Source organism: Octopus bimaculoides, chromosome 1 (assembly GCF_046866305.1).
Source record: "Octopus bimaculoides isolate indiv1 chromosome 1, ASM4686630v1, whole genome shotgun sequence".
Classification (NCBI taxonomy): domain Eukaryota; kingdom Metazoa; phylum Mollusca; class Cephalopoda; order Octopoda; family Octopodidae; genus Octopus; species Octopus bimaculoides.
In genome coordinates this window covers 79,481,557-79,500,433 of record NC_142928.1, presented here as the reverse complement: position 1 = coordinate 79,500,433, position 18,877 = coordinate 79,481,557, and the positions used below count along the sequence as shown (strand labels likewise).

At 34.3% G+C, this 18,877-nt stretch overlaps 1 protein-coding gene across 5 annotated transcripts in view; it reads left to right on the top strand.

Annotated features, from left to right (window-relative positions):
• LOC106883562 (chromodomain Y-like protein 2) overlaps positions 1–18,877 on the top strand; it is a 188,767-nt gene that overhangs the window by 37,412 nt on the left and 132,478 nt on the right. Inside the window, exon 2 of one of the 5 annotated variants that reach the window (XM_052967614.2) lies at positions 8,163–8,225. The exons of the other annotated variants lie outside the window; for them this stretch is intronic. The gene's annotated coding sequence lies outside the window, so the exon portion shown is untranslated. The remainder of the gene's footprint in view (positions 1–8,162; positions 8,226–18,877) is intronic. 5 annotated transcript variants of the gene reach the window in all.

Sequence of the window (18,877 nt, the reverse complement as noted above, 5' to 3'; positions counted from 1 at the left end):
TATCATCAATACTAATTATTTGTAATTAACATATTCCATTTCTGTGAGAACAATGATTACTTATGTCTGTTTTATTTAATTGCTACTGTTTTAATATTAGATATTTTTGCTCCACATGGATCATTGTGAAATTGTAACATATTCTAGTAAAACATATAAATTGTACACACCTGACTTTCTTGGTTTCTCATAATTGGTTGGCATACATAACTCAGATGGTGCTCTTAGTTTGGATGGGGCCTAGGCCAAATACTGACTTAAGTTTTACGTGTGTGTGCGTGTGTGTGCGTGTGTGTGTGTGTGTAGATAGATAAATAGATAAAAACATCACCATTTTTTGTCTGTCTCCCAGGCTGGCCTGGGTTGGACAGTTTGGCTGGAGCTGGCAAACAAGAGGACTGTGGTAAGTTCTACCGTCTGCCCTTTTCGGGACTAGTTTATTTGAATTCTTATTATTGGGTAATTAATTTCATGTTATTACATAATTGACTTCACAATTTGGGTGTTCATAACTTATTGGGAATTCCTAAATACAAGATCCTGTGAAAGACAGTTCAGTATTCTCAATAAATGCACAAAAACTGTTTTAAGGGTTTTGTATTGTTGTGACTGGATTAGCGAAACAATTATGAGAACAGAACAAAGGGATAAGCCCCGCTTTCCCGGGAATTACCGGTATGTCAGCTAGTATATATATATATATATATATATGTATATACACACATACACACACACACACACACACACACACTCACTCACACACTCGTGTCTAAGAATGAAAATTATCTAAAATTAGATTTAATACTTTTATGGATTATGAGTTTGGATCATTTTCGGTCATGAATTAAATTTGTTTTCTTTTAATTTTACTGTTTTGTGTTTCACTTATTAAAGATAACCACTTACTGATTAGATAAATCTTATGCTATGCTGGAAATATTTTCTCCACATCTTTAGTTGAAGTGTTTACATGTTGGATATATTTTATATAATGTAAAAAAAAAACACCATAAATATCTTATTGAAGAGTGAGTGTATGCACATATGCACACAAACACATGTGCACGCACACACACACACACATATATAGGTACAAGTGTGGCTGTGTTGTAGGGAGTTTGCTTTACAAGTACATGGTTTTAGGTAAAGTCCCAATGCAAAGCAGGTGTCTTCTAGTATAACTCTGGGCCAACCAAAGCCTTATTAGTGTATTTGGTAGATGGAAACTGAAAGAAGCCTGCTGAAAGCCAAGAAACATGTATTGTTGAGATTAAAGTCCATAAATGTATCATATTTTGGACACAGTGTACCATGGATCATCTTGATAGGAAGTGTGGAGGGGAAGAGATCAAGAGGTTGCCAAAGATAATTGTAGAATGACACCATCAAAGAATTGACTGGAAATGGGAATCTGGTTGATTGTATGCACGCAGGACAACACAGAGGTAAGTGGAGTGTCTTGGTAAGCCTACCCCTGCTCACAGGGAGGGCTTCCAGCTAATGATGGTCAACAACATTCCAGCTGTGATTAACCTCCTTGTTAAGGATATGATAGCTTGTTTCATATAGTTAAGGACATGATAACATGTTTCATATAATATGTCTTTGCTTTATATAAGAAAACAGTTGGGTATGATTTGAGGGAAATTTAGCTGCTATTTTTAGCAGGTTAGCTGATATTCTAGTGCTTCCTTCTTTGGCTTGTACAGTTCTTAGTTGTTTACAGTGACAGTTACACCATTACTTTTGCTGCAACTGGTGTAAAATTTCTCTCCATCTATATTCACTCGAGATAGCCTACTTATGTTTCCTTGAAAAAATTTCATGTTTTAGTTAAGAAGACTGTTAAAGAACAATCTTCTTAATTTTAAAGTTAACCAAATCTGTTTAGTTATTAGTTATGTAAGTTAGTCATGATAGAGTCTCAATATTGAAAATGTACTCAGTAGTGTAATGCTATCTTTCTTAATCATTTAAAAATATTTAGTCTAAAAAAAAAAAAAAAAAATTGCTAACAATCTTTGTGGTCTGTAATAATTACTTATTGAATTTGGATAGGAAATAAAGCCAAACTATAGAGCTGTTGAGATCTAATATTAATTTTTCAATTGAAAATTCTATCTATAGTTTACAATGTGTTCAAGCATTTATTTCTCGTTCTATTCACGTAAAATTCTGACTCATTGAAGTAGACGATATTTGATTTAAAAATATTCTGAAGAATTTTTCAATAGCACTTTATCATTGACTTGGTTTTTCTTTCTGCAAACTGCACATGTACTTCTCTCTTTCTTTTTCCCTCCTCTCTCTTCCTTTATTTTTGTTTGTTGGGCTGTGTATACTTAACATAAGGCAATGAGTTTTTGATGACAAGATACTATAACAAGTCTTGATGACAAGACATTTGAGTTATGTTGGTACTGGCCAGTCCTTTCAATTCTGTTTCCATCACCTGTAATGTAAATTGGCTTATCTCATTTAATGTATAATATCTCCAATTTCTTTCTCTTTTTTAAAAATTTTTTTGGTCTAAAACTTTATAATCAATAATTCTTGTTAATAATATAGAAGCCAATTCCAGAGTATTGTAGAAATTTCTTCTTAATGTGTACTTTTGATGTCTTTTATTTATTGCTTTTTATTTCAATATAGTGAATTTTGTGGCAGAAATTTAAAAATTTGACAATCATTCTCTTCAATAGATTCTGATACACTTCTGAAATTAATCTGTTCTTAGATTAAATTTGTTCATAAAAACAAACTACATGTTCCAAAGATAGGAAAATGTCAATATTTAGTTGGTTTTATTTCCCTTTTATAATTGACAGGTAACAAAATATGTTTTGCTGCTCCAAGAACTCCAGCCACATTAGAATTATCTTTGGAAATAATGGTCCATTTTTTTTTTCCATTCCAGTGTGGGTGAATTTTACAGATTTAGATATTTTTGTATAGTTTTTGATTGGGTATCATTTGTACTATTAAAGATTCTGCTGGGAAGTAGTAATGGAACTAGTCAACTACAAAGTGAATCAGATAGAATTATGTCTTCTTGAGGAGCACAACATCAAAGCTATAGCAGTTAAGTTTGAACTCCAGATCATATGGTCTGTACTCCAACACTCAAACTTCACAGTTTTGAGAACCATAAATTTTGAAGAATTATTGCATTATTATATTAGAGGATAAGTGTGTGTGTGTGTGTTTTCACATTACATTACCTGGGTTGCACTGACATTTGCTTGTCATGCACTTGGCAGTTTGATGTGCGACGATGACTGAAATTAAGTACCTTAATTGACAATTAGGTGCAGGAGTGGCTGTGTGGTAAGTAGCTTGCTTACCAACCACATGGTTCCAGGTTCAGTCCCACTGCGTGACACCTTGGGCAAGTGTCTTCTACTATAGTCTCGGGCCGACCAAAGCCTTGTGAGTGGATTTGGTAGATGGAAACTGAAAGAAGCCCGTTGTATATATGTATATGTATATATATATATGTGTGTTTGTGTGTCTGTGTTTGTCCCCCCCCCCCCAACATCGCTTGACAACCGATGCTGGTGTGTTTACTTCCCCGTAACTTAGCGGTTCGGCAAAAAGAGACCGATAGAATAAGTACTAGGTTTCCAAAGAATAAGCCCTGGGGTCGATTTGCTCGACTAAAGGCGGTGCTCCAGCATGGCTGCAGTCAAATGACTGAAACAAGTAAAAGGGTAATAAATAAATGTTGGCATCAGGAAGGGCAATGAAAAAGTTGAATAAAAAAATATATGATGATGAGTTCCTGACACTCCTACAGGAAGTAAGGATGGATTATATTGATTTGTCATTCTTAGTTTTGTATCTCATGTTTTTATTGTTCAATTCCAGGTGGAGGCAATTGCATTTTGCTTCTGGTGTTCATAAAATAAACACCAGTAATATAATGAACTTGATTTAATTGTTTTTATTCTGTTTCTCTTTCTCTCCTCTCTCCTCTTTCTCCACCTTCCCTCTCTCCCTTTTTTATAATGTTGTCTAACTAAAGAAAATGTCATCTAGCTGAATTTTTTTTGTTATTTACCTTTCAAATTCATATCCTGCTGAGGTTAACTTGTCATTTAGCTTTTTTGGGGGTTTGATAAAATAAAGTACCCAACAAATACTGATGCTTGATTCTATTGGTGATATTGTCTAACCCTCTCACCCCAAAATTTCAGGTGTTGTGTCTATCATCAACACCATAATCATCATCATTTAGTGGCTTCCTTCCATACTGACCTGGGTTGGAAGATTTGACAGTAGCTGGCAAAGACTGCACCGAGGAGTAATATCGAGGGAAGTGGCTTTGTACCAGGTGATGAGAGGTTGGTATGATAGAGGGATAAAAATAGGTGTCTTGCAGCAGAAGAGATACATGACAATATCAATTGGAGAGAGAGAGGAGGGAGAGGGGGGAAGATGATGTGATGGGATGTTCACTCAAGTTTGAGGATATATGTAAGTGAAGAGATACAGAGGGTTAAATAGGATAAATGGGCAGGTAAGTTCATGAGATTGTGAAAGGAAAGTAGGAAATAGAGGGGAGGAAATGTGGTGAGTGTATGCAGGTAGAGGGAGGGAAGAAGATATGTTGTGAGGGAGTGAGAGATAATTCATCAGAGACACACTGTGTGCAAATAGGTTTGTGGGGGTGTGAAGTGAGTGTGGGGATAGAAGATGGGGGATACAACAGGTGGTGAACCAATATTTGAAACAATTGTCTAAAGGAGAAACTGGTGTTGGAAGCAAGGCTGTTCCCACCAGACATCAGAGCTTGATGCATTTCTCTGGTTTGTCAGATTTTGTCAAACTATCCAACCCATTCCAGCATAGAAGACAGAGACGTTAAACAATGATGGTGATGATGGTGATCATTTCATTGGTTCATGTTTCTCAATGGAAACAAACAACTATTTTATTCTAGTGGTTTTCATAATGTCAATAAATTAACTATTCTAAGGAACCATTGCTAAAATAAATGATTATAAAAGCCCTCTTTCAATTTGTGTTATGAATTGTTGACCTGGAAAATGAAGATGAACTATTTGTAAAATGATCATCAATGTGATTTTTTATTTACCCATGTCTTATTCATGGTGCAAGTTGGGTTGAGTGTGAGAAAAAATATGAAAAAAGAGCAAACAACATAGAAATAGTTTGGTTTATTCTGGTTTATGAATTAACTCTATATATAATAAACATACTGAGTTTTTGTGTGTGTGTCTATATATAGGTATCCAATTCTAAGATATAGTAAATTTGTTGCAGAATTTTATATAACACTCTTATTCATTTTATATCACAGAACTATTTGTTTTCTTTAGTGTAGTAGTATCTTTTCTTTTTTTTCCATTTTCTTTTTTGACCCTTTTGATACCAACCTACCTGTGACCGCTTTGGTTCTATGATGCAAACTTCTTGTTTTAAAGTGATCCGAATTTTAAAACTTTCGATCAAAATTTCAGACATCAGCTTAATGAGAAATTTTTTTTTACTCAATTCTTCATTATTTTCAAAATTAATTGCGACAAAGGTAGTGTATTTCAACAGAAACAGGGAAACAAGAGACCAATACTAGCTCTGAGACAAGTGTAGCTCAAAAGGATTAAGTCATAAATTTCATGGTTTATTCTTGTAACACATTCACACTACCAAAATTTTTCTCTTTATATCCCTCAGCTCCCTCCTCCTTCCCTCCCCCCTCTCTCTCTCTCTAAATGTTAAAAATCTTTGATTTCTAAGCAACATAATATATTAGATTCAAAATACTTATCTCACTGATTATACTGACCTCAGTCTACTTAATTCAGCACTACTTTGTTGTTGTTTTTTTCTTTTTCTTTTTTTTTTTTCATTGCTGTAGATGCATCTGACATACATTTTGTATAGAGAGTTAATCCCTTTGCTTGGGAAGATAATTCACTAATCTTTCAGCCATTTTAAGCAATATTCACTATGCTACTACTTGTTTTGTGCAGCAGGTTAAATTAGTTCAGTAACTATAGAGCTTCAGTATTTTTACTGTGGTAGGAGTTATTCTGGTTACTTAATTTGCTTTCACTCCTGAAACAGTTGGACTTCACCAAATATTTTCAATGCCATAAAAACTACACTAGCTCTTCCAATATGTTTTCACTGCCATAAACTGTTTACCAATATGTTAATTCTGGAGGTGAGATAATTGATAATGGACTGGTTGCTTCCATGTTATGATTAGAGATATGTTGATGCAGATGTATTTCTGAACTGAACACTTCATTCCTTATTGTCTTAGTTCACTACACTTAGCTATTAAGAATTGGAATACAAATAATTTGGGAATGTTCTCTGTAATAGACTATTTCCCTGTCATATAAGGGATTTATATTTTTATCTGCTTCCCACCATGAAAGTAGCTGAGCTCTTAAAAACTTCTCAGGCTTGAGAAAGCATTTACATTTACCTTATGTATTTGTTGTCTTGAGATAATTGACTTGGTGACTGAGTCCTGTTAAACAAGCTTATGTGCTTTGCAAAGAATTTTCGTAGGAGAATACAAAGTGGTTTTCTGTTGCTTCCTTGAGTTTTTTAATATTTTAAAAATTTATCTTTTTTTCTACAATATACCATCCTGTGGGACAGATGCAGTTAAATTTCTTGTTCATGCTGTGGCACTCAAGTCTCAAGAGGCAGAACAAAAAATTTGGCTTACTCATAGCCCTGGACTAGTACTTTGTTTTATTGAACCTGGAGAAGTGAAAGGCATAGTTGACCATAATAGGATTTGAACTCAGAATATAAAAGAATAGGAATAAATACTACATAACATTTTTTCCAACACTCTTCCAACAGTTTCACCAGTTTGCTTTTAATGGGTAATTGCTAAATCGCTAAATTGACTTTAGTTATCTCTGATTAATACCAAAGGTGTTAAACTAGTGTATTTTAATGAGTCTACTGCCATTGTGCTTCAACATGCTGTTCCTCAATAGTTATGATGATGTAACAGTAATGCATTCTAAACTGTTGGGTCATTTGGCAAACATTGAAAGCTCCATCTTCATACTGTAACTCAGCCTATTCACATTCCATCATAGGAATTGGATGAGTCTGCAAATTGACAATATTTCCTTCTCCTTTCTATGTTGTATTTATACTTGTTAGCTACATGCAGTTAGATAACATTTGCAGTGTTGGTAGTATGAGCAAAATACTAATCAACAGTTCATACAGTGTAGTTTATTATACTTCAATAGTAATCACTGAATGACACCAGAAATATTGATAGTTTGTATGGACCATTAACTGGAATTTAGAACTTTTGGTATTGGGCCACATAAACAGGATTTTCTAAATGTCAAAGTACACTGGAAGATGTTGGAATATTGTGAAGGATGTATTTAACCCATTCAGATTACTCTGTCAAATGTAATGCTTATTTATTCACATTGTTTTGAATTAATCATGTCTTATCAAGATTTTGATGATATGATTACATATTTTTAGAATCTCATTGTAGGGTAGGTGTGAGAGATGGGATCTGGCTGATTTGGGCCAGATATAGCCAGTTTAAATGCTAAAGAGTTAAATGTTTCCTTGTTCCAGACAGGCTTATCAGATCTTTGCTGTTGGGTTATAAGGGGTTCTGACCATTTGAAGTCTTGGAACATTTTTTGAATTTTCATTTTTTTTTTTTTTTGGCAGTGAAAAATGAAGCATGCATCATACTGTCTGTATGCATGTGTGTCAAAATAGATATTAAATCAATAAAACAGATAAAGAAACGCACCTGTGTGTATATATATATATATATATATATATATATATATATATATATATATGTGTGTGTGTGTGTGTGTGTGCACCCACACACATTGCTATACTTATTTTTATATTGTTACGTAGACTTATTGTTTGTTATATGTTTGTTATTCTGCATTACTTGTTGCTTCTCCTTTCTCTCGATCTGTGTTTCTCACACTACTACCACTACTATTACTACTATGTAGTGCATATATTTGTCAGATATTTCAAATCTATTTTCTGGGGTGGGGTGTTGATACTAGATGTTTACCAGATCCTTGTTACTATTAAAGGAAGGACTGGTTGTTTATATTTTTTCTGCTTTTGTTTTCTTTTTTAATGTACAAATTTTGCTTTTTCAGCAAAATATCTTTTTTGCAGTTTCCACAATGTCTCTTTATGGTTTGTGCAGTCAGTTTTTTCAAGTTAGTATCAAACTTTGGCATTATATTCTTATAATAGTCTGAATGTATTTCATTGAAAATCAAACAAAACAATGATTTAAAAAAAAAGAATGCACAAAAAAGAGAAAAGAATTTCAACGAAAAAAAAAAAAAAAAAGATCGAGGATAATCGAAGCTTCAATGTTATCTGTTGTTGCTTATCTGTGTTTGTCTTGTTTGTGATATACTGTGATATGGTGTGCATATTTAAGATGGGCAGTAGAAGAGGAATGCTATTTTAACTTATTGATTTGTTGTTGTTATTGAGTATTAATTTGTCTATTTTCCATATACAATGATTTCACTTAAGCGCCAAGATCGTCTTGAGAACATCCAGTGTGTGTTTGTGTGTGTGTGTGTCTATGCTTGTTTCCAAATAGATGTGACTGGTGTTAAGATTTGTATGACATGAATATTGTTATACTTGTGTATACATACTTAAAATCATGCTTGTGTGTGTGTGTGTGTTTGTTTATATGTGGGTTTGTATTGTTATTTTATTGGTTTTCAGTTATTGCTGGGGCATCACCTCCAAAGATTTTAGTCACTTGTATTGATCCAATATTTATTTTGTCAACCATATCTAGGTGTAAGCATGGTTGTGTGGTTAAGAGGCTTGCTTCCCAACCACATGGTCTCAGGTTCAGTCCCACCATGTGGCAATTTAGGAAATGTCTTTTATCATATTCCCTGGGCTGAACAAACCTTTGTGAGTGGATCTGGTGACTGGAAACTGAACGAAACGTGTGTGTGTGTTTGGACCATGGTCTAGATATTACTTGATAATTGTAAGCAAGCATTACTGTCATACAAGTGCTGTTATATGTTCCCAGTCTTCCATGAAAATGCATCTGGCCCTGAGAAAATATTACCTTGCTTGGAAATAGGTGAATATTGATGATAGAAAGGACATCCAGTCATAGGAAATCTGTTTTAACAAATTCTGTCTGGCCCATGTCAGCATGGAAAAGTTGATAATGATGATGTAAGGTGGAACGGGAGCATACTCCAATATCATAATGTACTTTTCATGATGCACTGGTCCTAACATTTCAAGCTGATATGTAACACATATAAATTCTGTGGGTTTCTCCCAATTTCTGTTTGCCAGGTTTTACTTAGGATTTGGTCAACCTAAGACTATGATAGAAGACACTTGACCAAGATATCATGCAGCAAGATTGAATTGGAACTCTCATGACTGAAAAGCAACTTCTTAATTATATATGAAAGAATATTGCTGCATTTGCGCATACATATGCACATATCTGTGTGTGTACTTTTTTCGTTTTTCTTATGTATGCAATAATTACAATTATGATATAATAATGAAATATCTTGTGCTCTGAGTTCAAATCCTGCTTGAGATTACCTTTGCCTTTAATGATGATAAACTAAGAACCAGGCATGTCTTGTGGTTTATTCAGTTAATTAATTTTTCTCCTACAAATGTTTAGGTGTATAATTGTGAAGAACATCATTGTCTTGTTTTCACTCTCTGCATGTATTCCACATTCAGTTCCGTTCCCTTGGTTGCTTCTTAACAAACCAACAACACACTTTTTACACATGTTTCATATAAGCATGCATCTTAAAGGCTGCCTTTTGCATGAATTGAGAAACAGCTGCTTCATATAGGCTGCATTTGAGAAACCTTTTATGTCAACGGAGGTGACTTTTTCTGATTTCTTTAATCTAGCCATTGTTGTTATGAACCAGTGAATGGTCTTCTGCTGGAGGAGTAGGAAACTTCTTTGCTTCTTGGTACCCTTCTTTGTCTTGAATTAATGGTTTTGAAAGAGAGATAATATAATTCCCCTAGTTATTGTATCTCTGCCTAATGCTGAAGTTGCAATCAGTGGTGCTCTAGAAGAAGTAGTAACTGCAGTAGTTGCTGTCTTGATCTTCACCTCAGGAACCTATTACTTTTACTATTTCTGCTGTCTTTAGTTTCTCTGTTATTGTTGTTGCTTTTCCTCTTCTGGGTAGAAAGCCCTTGAGTGGCTTTTACTGCCATGCATTTTACAACTTGGTAAGCCCTACGTTCATCATAGTTACAAGGACTTAGGGGAAGGTGTCAATACAAATTCCACCTGACTAAATGTTGTTGCAGGTCTCCTCCATGTTTACCACATGACCATACTGTTGTACAATGGTGATGACAAGCCAAGGGTCAGTGTCCATAATAATACCACTAGTCATTATAATTATATTCCTGTGATCAACATACTGTTACACCAGCTTGTGGGCAGGCTTCTAGTCCATGTCTCCTAACTTAATTCTTGGCCTTAAAAGTCCTGACACCTGCTTTCTTTGATTGTCATGTCTTTGTGTTTTTGCTTGTTTCTTTATTTTTAAATCTGGTTTTGGTGGGCATATTCACTTAGTTGGGGACACCTTCTCCCATTACCCCCAAAGTAGCCATATTAAATCAAGGGGCACACGTCCTGCCTCATATTGGCCAGAGTTCCCCGCAGCTCTTTTGGGACTATATGGAAAACCTGTATACTTTTTTCTTTTGCCTGGAGTTGACTGATGTATAGTATTTTTTGGCTTGCAATGCTAGCAAAAAGATGTTGTTTTAGTGTGCATTTTACCATCTTTTTCCTTTTGCGCTTGTCAAATTGTAATTGTGTAACTGTCAGTTTTCTTTGATTGTCATGTCATTGTGTTTTTGCTTGTTTCTTTATTTTTAAATCTGGTTTTGGTTCACTTTGATGGGGGCACCTCCTCCCATTACTCCCAAAGTGGCCATATTAAACCAGTATTAAGCAAATCATGCAGTATGTTTGCAAAACATATTAGTACACCAAAAAAATTGTCAAAGGATGAACCATTTCCAATATTCTGAAGCCTTTTGTCCATTAAAAAAAGAATCTGAATAAAACAAAACAAAGCACAGTAAAGCTTGTTTTCCATTAAATAATCCTGAAAAAAATATCTTTTAAGTGAAGCTCACTTAGTGAAACATGCCTGTTCACAACAAGCATCATCAACTACAGCAGCATCAGCAGTGGCATGAACAACAACAACAACAACACTGATTTCTAATCTAGGCATAAAATCAGCTATTGTGAGAGGGGGTCAATTGATTAGAACAACCTCATTACTTGGCTGCTAGTGTATTTTATCAACAGCAGGGGGATGAAAGGCAAAGTCGACTTTGGTGGGATTTGAAATCAGAGCATCAAGTGATACACAATAATAATAAAATAATGGTTATGATGATATTTATTTTCTAAGTGTGGAGTGTAATAAATCAGCTATATTCTCCTTTCCATAGCCTAAATAAGCTATTATTATTATTATTATCATCATCGTCATCGTCATCATCATTATTATTATTATCATTATTATGAAGGCAGCGAGCTGGCAGAATTGTTAGCATGCCAGGCAAAATTCTTAGTGGTATTTCGTCTGCTGCTATGTTCTGAGTTCAAATTATGCTGAGGTCGACTTTACTTTTCATCCTTTCGGGGTCAATAGATTAAGCACCAGTTGAGTACTGGGGTTGATGTAATTGATCATTCACCTCTCCCAAATTTCAGGCCTTGTGCCTATAGTAGAAAAGATTACTATTATTATTATTATTATTATTATTATTATTATTATTATTATTATTATTATTAAGGCTGCAAGCTGGCAGAATCGTTAGCGTGCTGGATGAAATGCTTAGTGATATTTTGCTTGTCACTAGCTACATTCTGATTCAAAATTCTGTCATGGTTGACTTTGCCTTTCATCCTTTTGGGTCAATAAATTAAGTACCAGCGAAACACTGGGGTTGATGTAATTGACTAGTTCCCTCCCACCAAATTTCAAGCCTTGTGCCTGTAGTAGAAAGGATTATTATTATTATTATGTTGTTTTTTTTCTTCTTTCTTCAAATTTTCTTCCATTTCTCGCCGAGTGTTTTCCGTACACCTAGGGCAGAGAAACTCGTTGTATGCATTCCCAGTTTACACATGCAAATTCACAGGTAAAACATGTATTGAAGAAAAAAAAAAAAAAAAAATTCATGAATGGATGTTGTTTTCACAGCGATAATGCTCTTCTCAGTACATGAGTCGTTCCAGTTAGCACGATTTTTTGCACTTCCTGTAGGGATGGTAAGCCTGGTATCATTTTCAAATAGGTTTCAGTACCTTTTTTTATCATTCCTAGAGATCCTACAATCACTGGTATGGTAGTCGCCTTGAGGTGCCACATTTTTTCAATTTCTATTAGCAAGTCTTTATAATTACTGATCTTGTCAAATTCGTTTGCCGCTATGTTATGATCAGAGGGAATACTCATGTCAATTAATAAACACATCTTCTTTGTCTGATCTTTTACAATAATATCCGGTTTATTAGCTTTTATAGTCTTGTCAGTATGTACGGGGAAGTCCCAGAGAATCAATACATTTTCTCCCTCAGTCACAGCTTCAGGATGGTGTTTAAACCATTTGTCATCAGTTTTGATTTTATAATGCTGACATATTGTCCAGTGTAAATACTGGCCAACTCTGTCATGTCTTGCTTTATATTCTACAGGTGCTAAGACTCTACACCCTGAGATTAGGTGGTCTATAGTTTCAATCGCATCATTACAAAATCGGCATTTTGGGTCAGCTCCATTTTTTATCACATTGGCTTGGTAGTTCCGGGTTAATAAGCTTTGGCCTTGAGCAGCCATTATGAAACCTTCACTCTCTGCTTTTAGCCCTGAACTTCGTAACCACTGATGCGTGCGTTTCTGGTCGACATCAGCTTGTTTGCTACAAGCCACATACTTGCCATGCAGAGGTTTCTGTTCCCATCTGCTAGCTAATTGGTGACGAGGATTCGAACCTCACACAGGTCAGTTAAAAATTTTTGTGAGTTAAAAATTTTTGTGATGCAAAATTATGATGGAAGGCCTATTAGCTTCTGTAATACAGTTAGTTGCAAAAGCAACAGCAACAGCAGGAACAGGAGTTGCACCAAAAACTACAAGAGCACCAGCTACAACACAATCAGTTGCATTGCAGCAGTAACAGCAGAAAGAGTCGAACAATAGTACTCAAGAGTTGAACAACAGAACCCAAGAGTTGAACTACAGGGCCCAAGAGTTGAACAGCAGTACCCAAGAGTCGAACAACAGTCTTAAGAGTCGAACAGAAGTTGCTGGAATTAATAAGGAAGTCTGGAATCACTATAAGTTCGTTTTCACCAGGTGGTTTATTGAACTCTGTAACAAAATTCAGTTATGACCCAGAGGAGGGTATAATATTTGCAGCATACTTTAGAAGGTACAAAAAAATCTTCAGGGAAGATTGCAAGTCATGGATGGACAACGGCTGAGCATGAAAAACATTGTAATTTCATACTACCTCAAAAAACTAGTGAAATTTGTTTCCAGGAAACAGTCAGACTACTATCAAAAATATTCAGTGATAAGAGTTCTTTCTTTAACACTTGATGGGAGTGTTGGAATCTAGTTAAAAAAGAGGATGACAACTTTGTCACATATGCTGGGACCATATACCAAATGTGCGAAAGGTTTAAACTGAAGGAACTAACTCCTGCTATGTTTAAGTGCCTCGATTTTGTACAAGGGCTTATGGCAAACAAAAATATGGAGTTACATGCAAGAATTCTCACAAAACTTGAACAAGTAGACCAAAGTTTAACTCTGTAGGCAGTTGCAGAGGAGTGTCAAAGGACATAAAGAAAATTGAAGGGAAGGAGTTCTCACGAGTACAAGTGTGCTGATGAAGGTATAAATAAAAAAAATGTTAAGACCAAACCCATGCTACGGATGTGGAGCCCTACATTTCAAGATGGATTGTCCTTTCAAAACGCAAAAATGTTACAGATGCCAAAAAGTAGGACACAAGAGCTCACATTATAGAGCAAAGTTAGGAAGGTCGAACATAGATTCTGGTAGCGACATCTTGATTATTGGTACCAACACATGGAAAAGAATTGAGAAACTTAGGTTAAGAAAAACATCAAAAATTGCATGAGGCATGACAGGTGAAAAACTACACTTTATAGGCGAAATGTGGAGTGACATCACATTTTAGGGGAAAACTTGTGGAGCAAAAGTTTTCATGATAAAAAAAGCCAATCTGTTTGGTACGGACTAGTTGGAGTTGTTTGACTTATGAAACGTCCCCATAAGTCTGTTCTGTAAAAAAAATAAACGACTGTCCCACCAGTGAAAATAACTCAGCAGCTGAACTGAAGAAAAAATTAAAAAACTTGTTTCCTGAAGTGCTGTCAGATAAAAATGTCTCTGTTCTGGGACTGAGGCCCGTTTTCAAATAAAGGAAAACATCATACCTGTATTCAAACCTAATAGAAATGTACCATTTGCTGCAATAAAGCAGGTAGAGGAAGAATTAGCCAGACTAGAGTAATTGGGAATTATTAAAAAAGTAGATTATTCTAAGTGGGTAGCACCAACTGTGTATTTAAAAAAACAAAACAAAATCAGAGTGTGTGCTGATTTTTCTACTGGTTTGAATGACTGTCTAAAAATGTGCCACTATCCACTGCCTACTCTGGAAGATATTTTTGCAAAATTAAATGGTGGCAAAATATTCAGTCTGATGCATATGTATAAATTAAAGTAGACGAGGAATGCTCGAGGCTTCTAACAGTGAATACACAGAGGACTATACAAATATAATAGATTGCCTTTTGGTCTGAAGGTCGTACCTGCAATATTTCAACAGGTTATGGATGTGATACAATTAAGTGGAAAATGTTGCCCCTTTCCTCTGCAAAAAAAAAAAACAAACTAAAAAGCTTCGCATTAAGTCCTAAAGGTATTTTTGGATCAACAACACTTGCAAAAGGATCAGTGTCCAATTCTTCAAGTAATATTTTGGTCTGAGTCACTTGAGGGAAAATTGGATTTAAGTTAGACATTGAAGTCTGCATTGAAGAAATAAATATATCTCACTGTTTATTATCTCTAAAGCCTTATCTGCCATAAATTCAATGATTATATAATTAAATAAACTGTTGCTTAATGAATAATTAGAGTCATTTTTCAAAGGTTTCAATAGAAGAAAAAAAAAACAATAAAATAAGCTGCAAAACTCTTAAACGTTAAAATAAGTTGCAAAAATTTAGGAACATTTGGATTGATTTTAATAACAACATTACAAATTGTAGGTATATGATAGAAGAATGGATTAAAGTTTTCTTATTTAGATTGGAGACATTATAACTTCCTTTAAAACAAATCTAAACACGGGTTGTTTAATTCATGCAGTTTCAGGTGATACAAGACTGATAGACAGATACAGTACCATACATATTTATGTCATGCAGGATGTTAGAGTTAATATTTTATATAGTCTCAGTACAAGTTCTATTTTGTATCAATGCTTATCCTCATTTTATTTATACTTAGCATATATATGTTGATTATAGATTATAGAACCAACAAGAAACATGACTTAGCGTAAAAACCCATGTAATTTGTGCACCTGTGTAATTTACGTAGGTGATTTTCAGGATAATAATTGTTAAAAAAACTTTTACTCATGTAAAATTTGCACCTAAAAGTTTTTGGAATTGCCAATATGGCTAGGGGAAAAAGCTTTTCAATTTAGTTGTATTTAACATAATTTCACTTATGATTAGATTTTATTAAATTTTCATCAAATAAAGATAATTTCTATTTAAAAGATAGAAAGTTATCAAATTACGAAGTGTTTGTGTTGTTTATAATAAACTTTATTTTACATTTCTTACCCACAAGAAATTATGTCTGATCTTTAGCATACTTTTGTATGCCTTCAACAAAAACAAAGCTGATAAATATGCACAAGTGTAGCAAAATAAGTTTAATTACCAATAAACATCAGCTTGGATGAGACTTTACTCGACCGACAGAGGAAGGTGACCGATCAAACTGATTACATAAACAGAATTCTGATTGGTCGAAAGTGTCTTCTTGTCGCAAGCTCTGATTTTCTGTCTATTCTTGTCAGAACTTTTGATTTAGAATATTGAAATTTTAATCCCTTTCACACTTATAAAATGTCAAGCAAACTTTAAAATTTGTCAATACCGTTTTAGACGGGAGACCTAACTGATAGTTTGGTAACCCTCTAAAATAAATATTAAAAATCGAAAGGAGAAAATAAACAGCTTTGCAAGTTTAACTCGGTGTTTATCGAACAAGAGAGGTGTAAAATTTAAGAAGCAACTTGTTAGAATATACACGTCTGTGAGGAGACATAAACAAGAATAGCAAAAATCTACTATACCAAAAGAACTGGTAATACATACATTACAAGTGTTCTATGAAGAGAACATAAGATTGTTGCGTAATTTAACATGAATGTGAAATGACATTAAACATCATATAAGATAAATGAAGTCCAACCCATGCTAGCATGGAAAGCGGACGTTAAACGATGATGATGATGATGATGAAGGTTTCTGTAGGAACACTGTCATATTCACTTAGTGAGATCATATGCACAAGGATAAATTATGATGTTGTCATTGGCGTTAGATGCAGTAAGAGCTGGTATCGGCGATGTGGGTGGTGATGAATTTCATTGTCATAACATAGAGGAAGTGAGCAATAGCTTCCTGGGGGCAAACGCAAGCTAGACTTCTTAAGTGGAGAAAAACTGATCTATTGAAGGAAATTGCTGGGTTCCATTGTGATAGGTAGAAACTGCAAGCAATGTAAAATATGGCCCAGACCGTGATTATCAGCATGAACATCAAACTTCAAAAGTAGTTAACCATTTAATGGTTTTAGTAAATTTATACAGAAAAAGTAAGCATTATACTGTGCAGCATAAATAAAAGTCAACTTCATTATATTTTTTCTATAAGAACCTATTCTGACATTAAATGAGTCAACTTCTGGTACGAATATTTACATTTGTATGTCATTTTTCAACAAAAAAGATTCTGGAAACGATCTACTTATGTAATTTACACACCCACTAATGATTATTTTTGTTTTTGCGAGAAAAAGTGCATAAATTACATGGGTTTTTACGGTAATTTATTGTAGTATTTCATCCAGATAGTTGAAGAATTGAAAAGAAACCAAACATTTCTATATATAATGCAATATCAAAAACATATTTCATTTTCTTTTATTCTTTTACTTGTTTCAGTCATCTGACTGTGGCCATGCAGGAGCACCGCCTTAAAGGGTTTTAATTGAAGAAATCAACCCCAGGACTTATTTTTTGTAAGCCTAGTACTTATTCTATCAGTCTGTTTTGCTGAACTGCTAAGTTACAGGGACGTAAACACACCAGCTTTGGTTGTCAAATGATGGCAGGGGGACAAACAGAAACACACACATAAATACATACATACATACATACATACATACATATATACATATGTATGTATATATACAATGGGCTTCTTTCAGTTTCCATCTACCAAATCCACTCAACGATTTGGTCAGCCTGAAGCTATAGTAAAAGACACTTGCTCAAGGTGCCACACAGTCAGACTGAACCTGGAACAATGTGATTGGGAAGCAAGCTTCTTACCACACAGCCATGCCTGCACCTATTTTATGTATTTACTTTTGACTAGCTTTGTAATTTTTTTAGTTTCTTTTAGAGGTATATTATCCCTTTTGGTACTGTATTTCATACTTTTTTGTTTACTGATCTCACTACTAAATTCTGTTCCCTCTAGTGGCCAGGAATTTGGGATTTTCCTTTCAACAGACCCTAAAAAAATAACAATAATATTGGATAAATTTCTTGTGGAATGGAATTAAACAATTGAAGTAATTCATTTGTTTAGAAATCAAAAGAGATGAAATCATCAAAAATTGTAATTTTCACATTTGTTTGGTTATTGAAATAATTTCAAACATCTTTTCTCAAGTATTACATACATAAAAATAATACAGCATTAGATATATTATGGAGTAAAGTATAGTTTGTGTTCATATAGCTAACGGCAGCAAGAAAATTTGATTGTGATATGCAGATAACAATAATTAAAAATCAGGTGAACATAAACATTGTATTTGTTTGTGTCTATCACAGACTCTCTTTTGAATTTAGGTTGTCAGGTAATGTTAATGACATGATTTTTATGTTTTTAATTAAAATCTCATTGAAAATCTGTAATCTACATCGCCATTGGCAAACAAAGTAAAAACTGTTAACTGCTCTTCTGGTGTGCATGTGTAATGGCCTAATTGTTTAGAAACTGGCATCAGAATTCCATATTATTTCTTGAAGTTGGTCAAGAATTTGTTTTTGATGCAAATATTTTGATGTGTCCTTAGGCAAGATAGTTAGCTCGCTTAAGGTAACATTGCTTTTCAGTATTATTCTACTCAGGAAGCTAATCCATTATTGTATACTAGCTTCTTTAAGTGAAGAGAATGTTATAAAATTGGAGATACCTACCTGTCCTATTTCACTTTGTTGCTTACTCATAGAAACAAAGTTGTCATATGATCCTCTGTCCATTTTATTCTGAGTAAATTATTCTGTCAAGTTTCTATTTATTCTAGTCATGGCTTGATTGTCTGGTAACCATATTTGCAATCAGACAAGAGACATTTTGGTCCACATGTCTTTGAAAGCACAGAGCTAGCAAACTATGGAGAATGATGTGAACAAACATTACTGGCCATAGCTCAGTAAC